The 15499-nt window shown below is 32.7% G+C and overlaps 1 protein-coding gene across 5 annotated transcripts in view; it reads left to right on the forward strand.

Moving 5' to 3' along the window:
• The first annotated feature begins 728 nt into the window (after positions 1-728).
• LOC140445516 (ATP-binding cassette sub-family C member 4-like) overlaps positions 729-15499 on the forward strand; it is a 105896-nt gene continuing 91125 nt past the window's right edge. The window contains exons 1-2 of one of the 5 annotated variants that reach the window (XM_072537592.1): positions 6577-6839; positions 8992-9434. The gene's annotated coding sequence lies outside the window, so the exon portion shown is untranslated. Of the gene's footprint in view, positions 889-6576; positions 6840-8991; positions 9435-12649; positions 12813-15499 lie in introns of those variants that run through there. The other 4 variants (XM_072537594.1, XM_072537591.1, XM_072537595.1 and 1 more) reach the window with 4 other exon arrangements.

Genomic DNA, 15499 nt, shown 5'->3' on the forward strand with positions numbered 1-15499 from the left:
TGACACATCTAAAACGAGACGACTACTACAAACAACAGAGATGAAAATATTCTGACGAATATCAGGGAAAAGTTTGTTGGATAGGGAGAGAAGCGAAAACATAAGAAGAGCATGCAATATAGAAGACATAAATACATGGGTGACAAAACGGAAACAGGAGTGGAACGAACACATTAGTAGAATGGCAGAGGATAGGATAGTACGAATAGCACGAGATAAGTCACCAAATGGACGAAGAAGTATTGGTAGACCAAGAAAAAGATGGTGCGATAATTTAAATAATTTATTAGGCTAATATTAAAGAAGAAAGAGGCTTTAAAGTCTACATACAAGAAGGAAGAAGAAGAAGAAAATGTTGCTTGTGAAGGTCACGAATTACCTGATAACCACTTGACTGAGACATACACTGTTGTCGGATTTATTGGCATATCTGCAAAACAGGAAAACCTCGCTTTGCTCTGGTACCCCACTATGCCCCACTCTCTCCTACCCAGAAACACTGTCCAAACAGTAGGTGGATTAAAATATTTTTGATCATTACATAAATGTTATTAATATATTATATGCCAATTAAAAGTTATTATGAAGTAACAAATCGATAATTACAATTAAAAAATTTTTTATCAGTGTGTATCAATATAATCGGTAATTTACTTTGTACACAGATAAGTTGATATTTATTATTAGGTATTACATTTTTAAATACCTTGAAAAGTAAAGAACTATACATTTGTTACATATACTTAAATAAAGTAAATTTGCTGACTTGCTGACATGTATTTTATTGTATAATATACCTATTGGTGTGTACAGTGTTTTGTGAATTAACCGATAATTTGTACAATAAAATATGGAAAAAAGTAAAGTGTAATGAAATTGATATTTAAGGTGAGCCGTATAGATAATTGATCATTTGACCCAGCATGAATCACATATAAAACAATACTACAATAAATATATTATGTAATAACAACTTTAACAACTTTAGAAACTATTCCGTCAAGATGAACCTCGGGTAAGTTAAACTTACCACTCATGAAGTTGAGGGCTTTTTGGCCAAACATATTTGTACGGCATTTATTACTTACGTAGGTAATAAAAAATAATGACCTGTGACCTAATGGCATACAAACATATTTTGTAAACTTTTTCCCCATTTTCAGCAATTTTGGCAAAAATAGTTCTTTTACTTGTAGATCTAGTGAGAATTTTTTGAGAGATAGACTGCCAGCTATTGCTTCATCTCTTTATTGGTCACTCCAGTGATTGTTTGCCAGCTGGTTTTCCTTCTAGCGTAATTCTTGGTAGCCTATGCTCCTGAATCCTTTTTAAATGATTCTGCCACTCTCTTCCTTCTTGCCTACTCCATCTCACTACATCTTGTAAGCCGCATTATTCCTTGATGATGTTGTTTCTTATTTTGTCCCTTCTTGTTTTCCCTGATATTACTCTTAGTATCTTCGTTTTGGTTGTACGTATCCTTTTGATTTTATTGGCGTGTTCTTGTGATTCTATTCCATAGGACATTACGGATTTGATACAGATTTTATAAATTTTACCACTACACAAAAAAGGAGCGAGTACCAGATGTGAAAACTACCGTACCTTGTTACTAATAACACATGGCAGTTGAATCTTATTGCATATCATCAAAAACAGATTAAAAACTTATCTAGATTATCAAATGTCACAGAAAAAAGCAGGGTTTTTAAAGGCAAGGGGTACATGTGGGCAAATACTGAACCTGAGCCAACTCATTGAAAAGTCGAGAGAATTTCAAGTACCTATGATAATATACTTTGTTGACTACCAGAAAGCATTTAAATGTGTGTGTGAATTGGATAATTCTTTGTTTCATTTTAATAGGAATAGGTGCATCAGTACACCTTATGACACTCATTAAAAAATCTATACCAGTCTAATATGGCAACAGTATGACTACATCAGAGGTTCTGAAGCCAATTCAAAGCAGAAAGAAGGGTTAGACTGGGATGCGTTTCATCACCTGACTTATGGGTAGGTGGAACAACGATGGCTGGTGAAACATGATGGAGGAATTGAGTTGGAATGAATTAAAGTCGGTCTTAAAACTAATAAAGGCAAGAAAATAAAAATAATGGTGATAGATAGATTTAACACTGTTAAGCTGAGTAATCACTTGCAGGAATACTAGATAGTACATAAGCTTGGTGAAAGCACTTATATTCTCAATAGTTCTATGAGGAACAAAAACTTCGTGCAGACTTTTCGCTCACAAAAATGCCGAAAACTGATGCTTTTGGGATGTGGTGTTGAGAGGAAAGCACCTTGACATTAAAAAATGACTGTCCACAATATGTCTGCAGCAAATTTTATGGTTCTTTGGTCACATGGTTTGCAGAGGTGATGATAATTTAGAGAGATTAATTATTTCTCGAAACGTTCCAGGAAAAACGGAAAAGAGCAAGAAAACGGCCGCCAACCAGATGATCCGGTCAAATTCAGAATTCAGAGCGGGCCATTCTGAAGAGAGAGATTAATGGAGAAAATTTGTTAGGATTATTGAAGGAAATTACTAACCCTAGTTATAAGTAAAGGACAAGAGAGATAGAGAGGTAGAGAGAGAGAGCAATTCTATGGGTTTGTTCTCCAGTACAAGCTTACATCTAGTTGGATCTTTAGTTATAGTAACGCTCTTCATTTTTTGCTTGGATATGTTCATGTTAAGCCGATGGAATGCTTATTGTTTTGTATAAAACTTAAGAGGTCGCTGGTTAAATGATATTCGATAAATAATAATAACGAAAAAATGAAATAATTTGTTTGTAAATCAGTTAGCGAAAAATAGCAAACACAACTGTAAATAAATTAGGAAAATAACTGGTCTTACTCATTATTGATGTTTGTACAAAGAATATAGACTTACCCTTTGAAATATTGGAATCGTAGCCAAGGAAATCTCGTTGGTACCGCGTCAGGGCGCCGGCAGAAGCTGCTCTATGGCACGAGAGCCAACAAACTTGGTGTGTTTCGTTCGCTGTCTTGGGATGAAGTGTCGAGATTGCAGGTCAGAAAAGAATCTTTTGGCCGTTGGGTAGAAGAGGGTACATCAATAAATCACCCTATTGTATTGTGATTTAGAATGCAATAATTTAAGTTAATTGAGACCGTAATACGAAACCGTACACTTGTGTGCATATTTGTGACACAGAATACAAAGGAAGTCAAATTCTCCGTACTTAACATAATACATGAGACAACCAGTTTAGCAATTTTACGAAATAACAGGAAACAATATATTTTACCAAAGTCGTTAGAATAGAGTATTGAATTAGATAACATTACAGTACCGTAACAGAAAAATATTAAATGTAAAAATAAGAAAGAAATAGTAAGTACATACTTTCCCAAACACTTATGTTAAGCTGAAATTATGATTTCCACGATGTTTGCCGGGTTTTGTATAAACAATATATGTGAATCTTTAACACAACTTTGCTGGTTAACCAATTAAAAACGATGTATTTGAACCAACCTTTTTATTTAGTAAAGTACAATTTAAAGGATAAGTAGGATCATCATTATTCAGTCATAATAATGGAATGATAATATGCCCTTAAGTGTCAAAAAAAAATCGGGCCGTCACACTTATTTCAACAATGCATGATGAACAACAAACAAATGATGAAAGTGGTAAGCCAGAAATAATCGACTTCAGGAACAAATAGGTTCTTGTTATAGAGGTTCGTACTACTTAAAACAACTGTTGTTTGCCTGGTCGGGTTAGAGTCAGGAGAAACATCTTTTTTTCTGGGCTAATATGTATATTGCATTGCTCTTCTTATATGGCCTGTAATGTAATATACTTTTTCATGTTTTAAAATACTATTTTATTATGTTAATTAATGAATTATTTATTTATACATTGGATAAATTTCTGTAAGAAAGTTATCTCAGTGTTGTAACGCCTCTGGTCGTAAAATATTTTTTACCTTCAAAAGATGTTTTTATCCACCGAAAATTTGTACCCAAGAAATCCTGAGCAGCAAATATTTAAAAGCTTACCTAACTAATAAAAATTTCGAAGTTATCCCCCACCAAACCCCTGATGGCATTGCAATTATAATTTGAATGTAGTTAGCACAGAACAGACGGTTCGTCTGTTCTCTGGTAGTTAGTAAGAAGTTAGAATCCACCCAGGGTGGACGCTACGTTTATTAGTTAGTATTAACTTAGAAACCAACCAGTTTGGACGCTTCCGTTTTTGGTTTAGAGTAATAATTCTATCGTATATGTATTATCAGTATCAACTTGAATCCAGGTCTGGACGCTGGTTTCAATTAGTTTAGAATAAAAACACTCGCGTATTTTATATAGTTATTGTGTCTTGCTTATAGTTTAAAAGCTAGACGATTAGCAAACGCTTATTTATAATTAAGTTTATTAAAACTAAAGAAAACATCCTTAGTTCATGCCCTAGTTACTGACCTTAAAACTGTAACAGTGCTATAGTGTTTTGTGCTTCGCGGACATGTGTTCGCGATTTACTAACAGTAAATCGCGATTTATATAAGAACTCTATGAAAAAACTTTGACCAGATCTTAACCCCATACCGCATAGCGGGGGTCATATATGGCACAATACTTTTAGTTTTACACATAAACGTTAGAGATCGAATCTTATTTTAAAATATTTATGGATGACATGTCCATATATAGCAAATATTTCGTATAACCGGTAATAAAGAGCCATCTAAATGCAGCAAAGTGAACTTTTATGAAAATTTGCAAATGGCCACGGCTGACAGCTGTTTATAAGAATTGTGCAATTTGATATTCAATTATTCAAGTTTCTACTGAATATTTTTGTACAAAAAAAAGGCGACATGAAGGATAAACCTTCAAGAAAGAATTTCTGTGTAAATATGTTCACGTATTTCTTTATACTTTGGTTCAAAGCGTCCCATTGCAAATTTATCTAACGCAACAGGGTATGTTACCACTAGGAACAGTTGGAATAAACAGAGTGCCAAACAGTAATATGCCAAAAGAGGCTGAATTAAAAAAGAACGGCCGAGGAGCTATGGTAGAGAAAGTCGCCACAGTTGATGGTACAAAAATGTCTGTTGTTAAATGGTATGACAACAAATTAGTAAATATTTTATCAACATATGCTGGGAGTAAGCCAACAGTTGAAGTTAAAGGATTTTCGAAAAAGGATAAGACACATATAATGGTTCCATGTTTAAAAACTGTAACGATCTATAACAAGTATATGGGGGGAGTAGATCTCCTGGATTCAATGTTGGGATATTATAGGATCAAGCTTAGATTCAAAAAATGGTACATGCATATATTTTTCTATATTATTGATTTAATGACTATCAATGCGTGGATTTTTTAGAGATGAAGTGACAATGTGCATAATAATTAAGTTCCGGTAGATTTAAAAATAGCAGTAGCAGAGTGATTAGGCAAATGTAATAAAGCTGGTTTCACTACAAAAAGGGGTCGTCCGTGTGGAGCTATGAAAAATTTACAAACCAAGAAAAGGAGGGGTCCAGCAACCGATATTCCAATGCAAGATGTACGAACAGATTGATCTTCCATAATCTTCCCTTATGGTGTAGTGAAAGGCAAAGATACAAATATACCTGTGGTTCAAAAAGCTTCATAAAATGCGAGAAGTGTAATGTTTTTCTTTGCTTACACAAAGGTAGAAATTGTTTTTACAACTTTCACACTGAATAATTATTATTATAATTAGAAAGTAATAAACGTCATTTTTTATTATTAACTTTACTTGTTGAATCTTGTTTTAATGCATAGTGTGCCATATAAGACAAACAAAAAAAAATTAAAAAATACAAAAAATAACCAAGTAGGATTTTTTTTATATTTTTACCGTAATTTTGAAGTCAAGTTTGTAATCAAAGACTTTTCTTATAAAAAATAAAAAAATCATGCCGCAACGGGTTAATTTATTTGATCAGTAATGCTTGTATTCCGTTATTCTCACGTTAGTGGGTAGTCCTGAATTGCAATTTATTACATTGCTTATTATGCTCTAAGTGGTAGTAAGATCGCCATCCTAATTTATTGTTTATCTTTTTACATTTTTGATGGCCGTCTTTGAGCCAAATTTTGAACAAATCTTTTACCTTACATAATATATTTTTAGTTTAGTTGTAAGTCTAATTGTGAAACAGTGAGATATTGACCTGATTTTGAGGTCAAAAGGCAAATCTGTCTTTAAGTGATTTCTACATTCACCTAATTGTTTATTTATGCACTGCAAATAAAAGCAATTATTATAATTATTATAATATACGATGCAACAAATTCTAACGCACAAATATTAGAAAATATTTTATTAGTAGATAAATTAAACTTTACACTAAAAAGTGTTTTTACCACGGTCCGAATCTAGAAATAAAAAGCAATTTGCATCGTCGGTGATTAATAAGGTTCTTTACCGAAGCGATAAATAATAAATTTCTATGTTTGAAGGACTAGATATCACAGAAAAATCTACATTATTGATAGATAAAGATATCTTTAATAGCGGTTGTATCAATGCCGGAGATAACCAATGTAGGTAAATACAAAACGAACATACCAAGAAAAACCTTGTTACAATAGTATATATAGATACACATTCTGACGTTTATGAGGTTATTAAGAACGAGGTGAATAATCTTTCTTCAACACATTAGTATGTGTAGGATAACCTGTGGTATAATTTATTAGTTTGTGTAAAAATTATGTGAGTAAACTATTGGACGGAAAGTACAAATATTATACAGTGAGTTAATAGAGTGAGGAAATACTCTGCTAAAGTACCAGTTAATTTTTTTAAGGTAAAGACATAATGGGCCATTTTGCATTTAAATTTTTATTTCTTCTAACAATTAAATTTTAACCCCAACTACCTTACGAAATATGACGTCATCGATAAACTTTTTTAATCGGAGTATATTTTTATATTGACATTTAAAAGTACATTTAATTTTTTTCTTTTTTTTGTACTTGTTTTAGATCTGAAAAACTGTTAATTTCATTGCTGAAGTATTTCTTGAGAGGTGGACTGCCAGCTATCCCTCCATATCTTTGGTAGTCTACTCGGTGGTCGCTTGCCAGCGAGTTTTCCTCCTAGCGCAATTCTTGGTAGCCTGTGCTCTTCCATCCATTTTTACATGATTGTACCATTCTCTTCGTCATTGTCTACCTATCTTATTATATCTTATACGCCGCATTGTTCCCTCATGATGCATCCGTCATCCGTCTTCAAGCATCCGATTCCTTGGCTGCTTTCCTTTAGTTATCTACCCTTAATTTATCTTAAGCATCGGTTCTTACTTCTTCAATCCACCTCTTCCTTGGTCTTTTTGGTAGCCGACATCCCACCATGGTTATTTCAAGCGTTCTACCAGGTGTTCTGTTATTATACATTTCATTGTCATTTATGTCATGATCCATGTTTGTAAGCCAAATGTTGATATTGGTCGTATGATTTTTTTTATATATTTTGAACTTTACTTCCCTATGGATGTCTGTAGATCCAAACACCTGAGACAGGGAGAAGTATGCTTTGTTAGCAAGCATTATCCATTTCCTTATTTCCTCCTTCTCTCTGCTGTCTTCAGTTTCTTTGTGTCCTTGCTTGTATTAGGTATTTAGTTTAATCTACGTTTACGGCTAGCCCTATTTCTTTCGAGTTTGTTTCAAGCTCTACATTAAGTTCTGTGGTGTCTCTTTTGGTTCGTCTCATCAAGTTTAAATCGCCAGCGTACATCACAATCTGCTTAGACTTATTAAACAATATTTTTTAGGCTTAAAGAATTTTTCTTATAACATATTCCATATATATGTTATATAAAGTCGGAGTAAAGCTATATTCCTGTGCTAGCCCCTAAGTTATCTGAAAAGGGTCTCTCAATTGATTCTGAATTCGTACTTGCGCTTCTGTGCGGTCATGATAGCTTGAACTCATGATCATCATCATCATCATTCACTTTGCCTTAATTTCTATGTGGAGTCGGCTTCCCTAATTACATTTCTCCATAAGTGTCTATTTTGGACCATATCAATATTAATACCCTTAACCGACGTCTCTCCCCCCAGGTCTTTTTTGGTCTTCCTTTCCTGCTACTTCCAGGAACTTGCAGATCAACAATTCTTCGTATTGGGTGATTAATATCTCTACGTTGAACATGACCAAACCATCTAATTTTATGCTTTCTCATCTTGGTAATAATTGGTGCCACCCCTAGATGTCCCTAATATACTCATTTCTAATCCTTTTTTGTCACTCCACTCATCCATCTAAACATTCTAATTTCCGCCACATGCATTCGTTGTTCCCTACTTTTTAACTGCCCAACATTCAGTTCTGTACATCATAGCTGGTCTTATAGTTGTTTTATAGAATTTTTCCTTTAGCTTCATTGGAATTTTTCTGTCACACAACACACCACTCGCTTCCTTCCACTTCATCCATCTAACCTTAATTCTACTGCATGCTTCTCCATCTATTCCCCCATTACTAACTCTGATACTAGGTACTTAAAACTATTACTTTTCACAATCATTTCACTATCCAAATATATCATTCTATTTGTACTAACTTCATCTTTAAATGAACATTCCAAATACTCTGTTTTTGAACCACTAAATTTTAAACCTTTTTTTTTTCAAGAGCTTCTCTCCACTGTTTACGAGTTTATTATATAATGTATATAAATTATTTTGTTAAATTAAATATGTGGGTCGTTTAGATAATATAACAGAGGTAGTGTTTGTTGAAATCTGATTATAAGATGATTAAGTGATTTCATTTATCTTGAAATTAAATTTTGCGAATCAATCTGCTTTAAATCTAGAAAACCAAAAATATTTTATACAGTGAGCGTTTTTAAACGAAACAAACTGCTTTCCAATTTTTTGGTAGAATAAAAATATAATATAAATGTATAATATATAATTTCTTATAATAGCACTATATATCTACAGGAGTCATATGAACAATTGCGGCACCACTGTCAGAAGTCCCTGCATTCCATCCTGGTGACTGTGCAACACAGCCAATGAGGAATCTACAGCTACCTGAGGAAAGGATCACTCAGGAACAGTGTTACCAATTGTGGCAATAAATTCCAGAACACCCTATAGTTCTAGAGCTACAACTAACACGGCCAGACATAGCCACTGTTGAGTTGGTTTCGCCTTATGCGCAGGTGTAGAGTCTTATTATGATATCCATGGTCTATTTTGGAACAACATAGACCATGGTGTGTTACGTTGTCTCTGTGGGCTTTTAATAATATTAACGACCAGTTTCTTTTTAATATCTTTTATTAAAGACCAACTAAACTTAATACATGATTATATCTAACGAGCCATCTTTTGCCCCTGCTGTCCGCTGTCCATCTCCTTCACCTGTCACTCATGTTAAGGTAGGTTTACAAATATTAAGGTAGGTTCACATAACATAACATGCCCCTTTTTTTTTACAAAAAAAAACTAAACTGTCCGAACAACCTAAATCTACCCGCAACACTACACTGCCGCATTACTCTTCTGAAAATGAAAACCTTTTTGGTCTATTTACAATTCGACCACTCCTGGTACAAAATTGATTACTTACATTTAGTCTATGTGACCTATTTAAGCTAACATTTAAATTGTCATAACTTTGATTTGAAATTGATGTATCGTTGTTCATATTTGGAGCCTCATACAAATTGGAACTAGCTGCTGTACTATTTTCATGCTTAACTATCACCTCACTATTTTGTCTACTAATTGTACTGGCAGGCTTTAATATGTGTTGTCTGTTCCTACGATAATGTACACCTTCAGGTGTTCTGACGACATATGATCTTGGAAAAGGACCTATTTCTATCACAGCAGCTGGTAACCACGGTGATGATGGAACCTTTTTATAAAATACATTTTCTCCAACAAACAGATTCGGTAAGTTTGTAGCTGACCTATCATGATATTTTTTTACTTTCCTTTCTTTTTCCTTAATAAATTTGTTCTATTCGTCCCTATCAATTGTTTTTGGTATGAGTATTTTTTTCGCTAACAGGTAATTTCATTCTTAAATTACGTGACATTAATAACTGAGCTGGAGAATAACCACATTCTAACGTTGTATTTCTGTATTGCAACATTCCCTGATATAGATCAGAGCCTGACTCTATACACTTATTAAGAATATTCTTTACAGTTTAAACTGTCCTCTCTACCAATCCATTACTTTTTGGATAATAAGGACTAGAACTTTGATAAGTAATGTCCCAATCTACTAAAAATTACTGAAACTCTTTTGATGAGAATGGGGGACCATTATCAGACATTAAGATCAATGGTATTCCATGTCTCGCAAATATAGACTTCATTGTACTAATTACCTCTTTTGCTAATAATAATCTACTAATAATATATATGTGACTTTACTATAATAAAAAAAATCAACACCAATTTTCTGCCAAGGCAAATTGGTATTTCATGTGGTAATAGTTGTTCTGGACTATTTGATCTATGATATTTAATACATACTGGACACTGTTCAACTTTATTCTTTATATCTACTGTCATGCCTGGCCAAAAAACTACTGTACGTGCTTGTCGAATACATTTTTCATATCCTAAATGACCTTCATGAATTATTTCTAATATAACTTGACGCAATGACTCAGGAATTATTATTTGATTTCCTCTAAAGACTAATCCATCCACAACATGTATTTCATGATTGAAATTGTAATACCTTTATTATAATATCTTATTATTGACTGTAAAACTCTATCAGTTTTGGTTGCTGCCTGTATTTCCATTAATTTCTTTGAAGACACAGCTAAATTGTTAACTAATAAACTTCCATGTATACGTAACTCTTCATCTCCACTATCAGTATTAACTGGACCTTCTACTGGTGCCCTACTTAATGTATCTGCGATGAAAAGAAATTTTCCTGGAGTATAGCTAACTTCTAAATCATAAAACTGTAAGTTTAGCATCATCCTTTTCAAACGTGCTGGAACCTCAGATAATGGTTTTTTTAAAAAGACTGACTAATGGTTTATGATCTGTTTCAACTTGAACTTTTCTACCATAAATGTATTGGTTAAATCTAGTACATCTATGACAAATATCTAGACCCAAAATTATTTGACACTCCAAATTCACAATAATGAACTCAATACTTTCTAACCTATTATCAATTTTACATAACAAATTTACTTTTCCTACTATAGGTATGACATCATTTGAAAAAGACTTTAAATTTATACATGTAGGTACCAGTTCTAACTTTTCTACATTAACCTCATTAAAATTTTTTATTGACATCACATTAGCTTGTGCACCTGTATCTAAATAACATACTACATTTATTTTATTGATTCTGACTACAATTGACCAATTCTGATTAATAATATTCTGACTAATAGTTTTAATAACAAAACATGGATCATTTCCATTATTAGATGATTGTACTGTACTTTCTCTTAAATTTATTTTATTTACTCTTTTAGTTTGACAACATTTTGCATAATGACCTTGTTTTTTACAATAATGACAAATAGCTACTAATGCTGGACATTTATTTCTATGGTTTTCACCACATCTTTGACAAACTTTTCTTACCACTTGATTATTTTCACTATTCTTACTCTGAGTTGCATATCCATTATATCTTGATTTAAAATTCTGACTCGTTACCTGACTTTGACTGTTTGTGTTCGTACCATCTATGTTGTACCTTTGACTATCATCATTTCTCCAACTTGGACCTGGGACTTCATTTCTATACCTTGAATGATTTGAATTGTGACTCTTGTAACTACTATTTTGGTAAAAATTCGGACCTGGACCATCTTTATTCTTCTCTACTTTGTATACCACTGCTTCTGAATTTTTATTTAACTGTTGTGCTTGCATTTGAGTTGTAATTATATTTTGAGCAGTTTGTAATACCTTTTCTGTCTTCAGATTTACTTCTTGCAATAGTTTTTGCTTAATTGAATGGTATTTAGGATTTAAACCAATAACGAACATGTCCCACACCAAACTTTCTTTTAAAATTCCTAATTCACATGTTAAACTCAAATTCTTTAGACTAGTCATGAAATCTTCAATGGTTTCACCATCTTTCTGTACTCTAGTAAGAAAATAATGTCTTTCTACTGTTAAATTTTTCTTTGGGTTAGAGTATTTTTTAAATTTCTATACAACTTCTTGAAATGTTACAGTATCCATGTTAACCTCAAATGACTTGTAAATATTTCTTGTATCTGTATCAATATAGTGGAACAATAAAGCTACTTTTCTCGCATCGTTTTCTTCCTCTAAACCTGTGGCCCTCAAAAATATTTTGAAATTTATGCTCCACTCTCCCCAGTTGTGTGCCAAATTTCCTTGCATTGACAATGGTTGGATTTCATTTCCTATTACGTTACTTTTTATTTTTACAACGACAGGTTGATTCTGCTCTATAGAATCTTGTTCCGACATGGTTAAACTTTATCTTTTGACCGTTTTTAATTAAATTTCTTTTAAAACCAACTAGACCATCATGTGCTGTTAGACCATGTTTCGACTTTTGTATGACTATTATAATACTCGTTGCTATAATCTGACCTGAATTTTTACTTCTGACACCATGTTACGTTGTCTCTGTGGGCTTTTAATAATATTGACGACCAGTTTCTTTTTAATATCTTTTATTAAAGACCAACTAAACTTAATACATGATTATATCTAACGAGCCATCTTTTGCCCCTGCTGTCCGCTGTCCATCTCCTTTACCTGTCACTCATGTTAAGGTAGGTTTACAAATATTAAGGTAGGTTCACATAACATAACATGGTGTAGTTGGTGTGGTTTAGAAGCTCCACTTCATTTGTTAAAATGTCACTCTGATTATTTCTCGCCGCTGTTTTAACGCTATTTTTACAAAAATGCCAAAATGCTCACCAAACCATCACTGAGGCAGGATAATATCATCATTTGATCCTTGGCACCAGTTAGCGGACTTCCTTGGCTGAGTGTTCATAAACTATATCGTTTTGTATATTGACAGTTTTCTCCAGACTATTCTTTTTATCTGCAAAGAGGATTTCTTTGTAACGTGCTTAACCATACAACGACAACAGGCATCTATGAACCATACGTTTCTTTATAAATACCAGATTCAAGGGGACCTGAAAAATTTAGGGATTCACATTTATTGGTGGCCCGACACGTACCCAAAGGGCTTAAAGATACGCACTCGCTGGTATTTTAACAATCGCATTACCCATTGTAAATTAGTCATTTTAGAACTTAAAGCAAACACTTTAAGTTCTAAATAATCTAACATATTAGTACAGTTAAAATTATTAGACGATAAATATTAAACAAAACTAATTAAACTTTTTTTATACTTTTAAGGACAAAAAAGTAAGTATCACAAATAAAAATTTGGATAACAAGATTGTCAAATAGATTGCAATAATGTACCTTCCTTTCAATGTATTTGACGGTGAAGAAACGCAGAAATTTTTTAATTTTCTGAATCCCAAACTTAGTATACCAAAACATACTGCAAGACGAGCAAAGGTTGTGTAAATCTTTACGGAGATACAAAAACCTATAATTGACATCTTGAAGAAAAACAAATCAAAAGTATTATTTACATTGAATGATGGGACATCTATTGGGATACACTTTATTAATCATAATGAAGGAATATTAGCGACGGTACATACACATACGATAAGATACATACATTATTACATAAAAATAGTTTATATTTTTGTATATAGTTTAGTGATTTTGAGATAATTTAATAAATATGTTAAATTTGAAGTCAGCACAATATTTAAATTGTCACTCAGGACACACGTGATCCTGTCGTTCTTGTATGGATACTGGAGAACTATTATGTTTAATTGATAACTGAGTGTTGCAGTTGTAGCATTTGAAATTTATTTGGATGTATATGTGTTAATTGAAATCACCTTATATATGCATTATAATAACGAAGAATTTTTTCAATGTTTCTTAGTTCGTATCCTTCACTTTAAAACCCAAATAATCTTTCGTTCTTTTTAGGTCACCGCAGTCGATAATAAATCATTTTATTGTTTGTTTATGTCACAGGTGCAAATTTCTTCGGTATTTCTTTGTTCAAACCGCCCGATATTGCGTTTTCAAATTAAGAATTTACGTCTTAATTTCCGTTGTGTCTTGTTTATGTGTCTTAAACCCAAAGTGTTTTGTTTATTCCAACTTATGCGATCAATTTTTTAAGATAATTTCGTCACTTTCGTTGGAGCCGCGGTGAAGAGTGGTGGTCTTCAGCGTTATGTCCAAATTTTACGTCAAATTTGAAATGTTCCTCGTTGTTCGTCTTTTTTTATGAAAAATATGTAAAATATAGTAGCAATTTAATGGTTCAGTTACAGTTTTAAAAGCCAAGTCCAGTTTAGTTTCCAAGGTTTGTGTTCCAGTGACCCATTTTCCTTTTTGTTCGAGTGTCAGAGATTCCCAGCCATTGTTGAGTTTTTAAGAAGTCCAGTTTACAGCGCAAGTGTAATTTTTGTGAAATCCAGGTAACATTCAAATTTTAAAGTAAAGACAGACATTTTTTTAATAATAAGAATTTGCTTTCATAACAAAAAGGATTTGTAATAATTAATAAATTGTAAAATTTTAGGGTTTGACTTTAGCTGTCAATTTATTTGTTCAGTTTTTTTTAATTTAATGTTAACACACGACAGCTCTTTTTATTATTTTTGATTTTAGTTTGTTTTATTTTTTAAAAAAGGTTAATCTCTGTGCGGTAAATTTTGTAAGTTTATAATAGTATCTCGAACTCCTGGAATTTGTAAACAGATGAAACATGTAAGTCTTTTTTGTATTTTTGTATTTTGCGACTATTGTTGTATTATTTTTTCACTGTCTATTTTGTAACTGTTTGTGGTGACACAAAAATAAATGTTAAATTTTGTTTCTTAACATTTTGTTTATTCTTTTTTTAACTAACCTTTTTTTTGAGTTTCCATTGGAAAAGATATGTTTTTTATGTTTAATAATTATATATCAAGTTACAACTAGTTGTTGTAATAGTTATAATTAGGCACCTTGAAGTGGCGCTCTTTATAAATTACTAGAGGTGTTTCCTGTTTCTTTTTATTTTGTCCCAAGAGATTCATGACCGTTTGTTTCATATTTTTGTAGTTGCCCCAATCCAAACCCTCTTGTCTTTTACTTATCCACGACCCCGGCTCTCCTACCAAAACCTGAGTGCCGTTCGCACAAGTAGCGTTTATTTTGCTTACCCTATCTCCACCCCCATAGTTTCTATTTCCTAATCTTCTACCCCCAAAATCTTACCCTATGGTAGGCAAAATATTATCGTTACACAGTTAGTACACATCGAAGCAGCCTCCTGGTTGAAGATATGTTTCTGCGTAAGAAGAGTATGTCCTATTCGAAATCGATTGATGATGACTTGGTCTTTTCTATT

This window comes from Diabrotica undecimpunctata, chromosome 7 (assembly GCF_040954645.1).
Source record: "Diabrotica undecimpunctata isolate CICGRU chromosome 7, icDiaUnde3, whole genome shotgun sequence".
Lineage (NCBI taxonomy): Eukaryota > Metazoa > Arthropoda > Insecta > Coleoptera > Chrysomelidae > Diabrotica > Diabrotica undecimpunctata.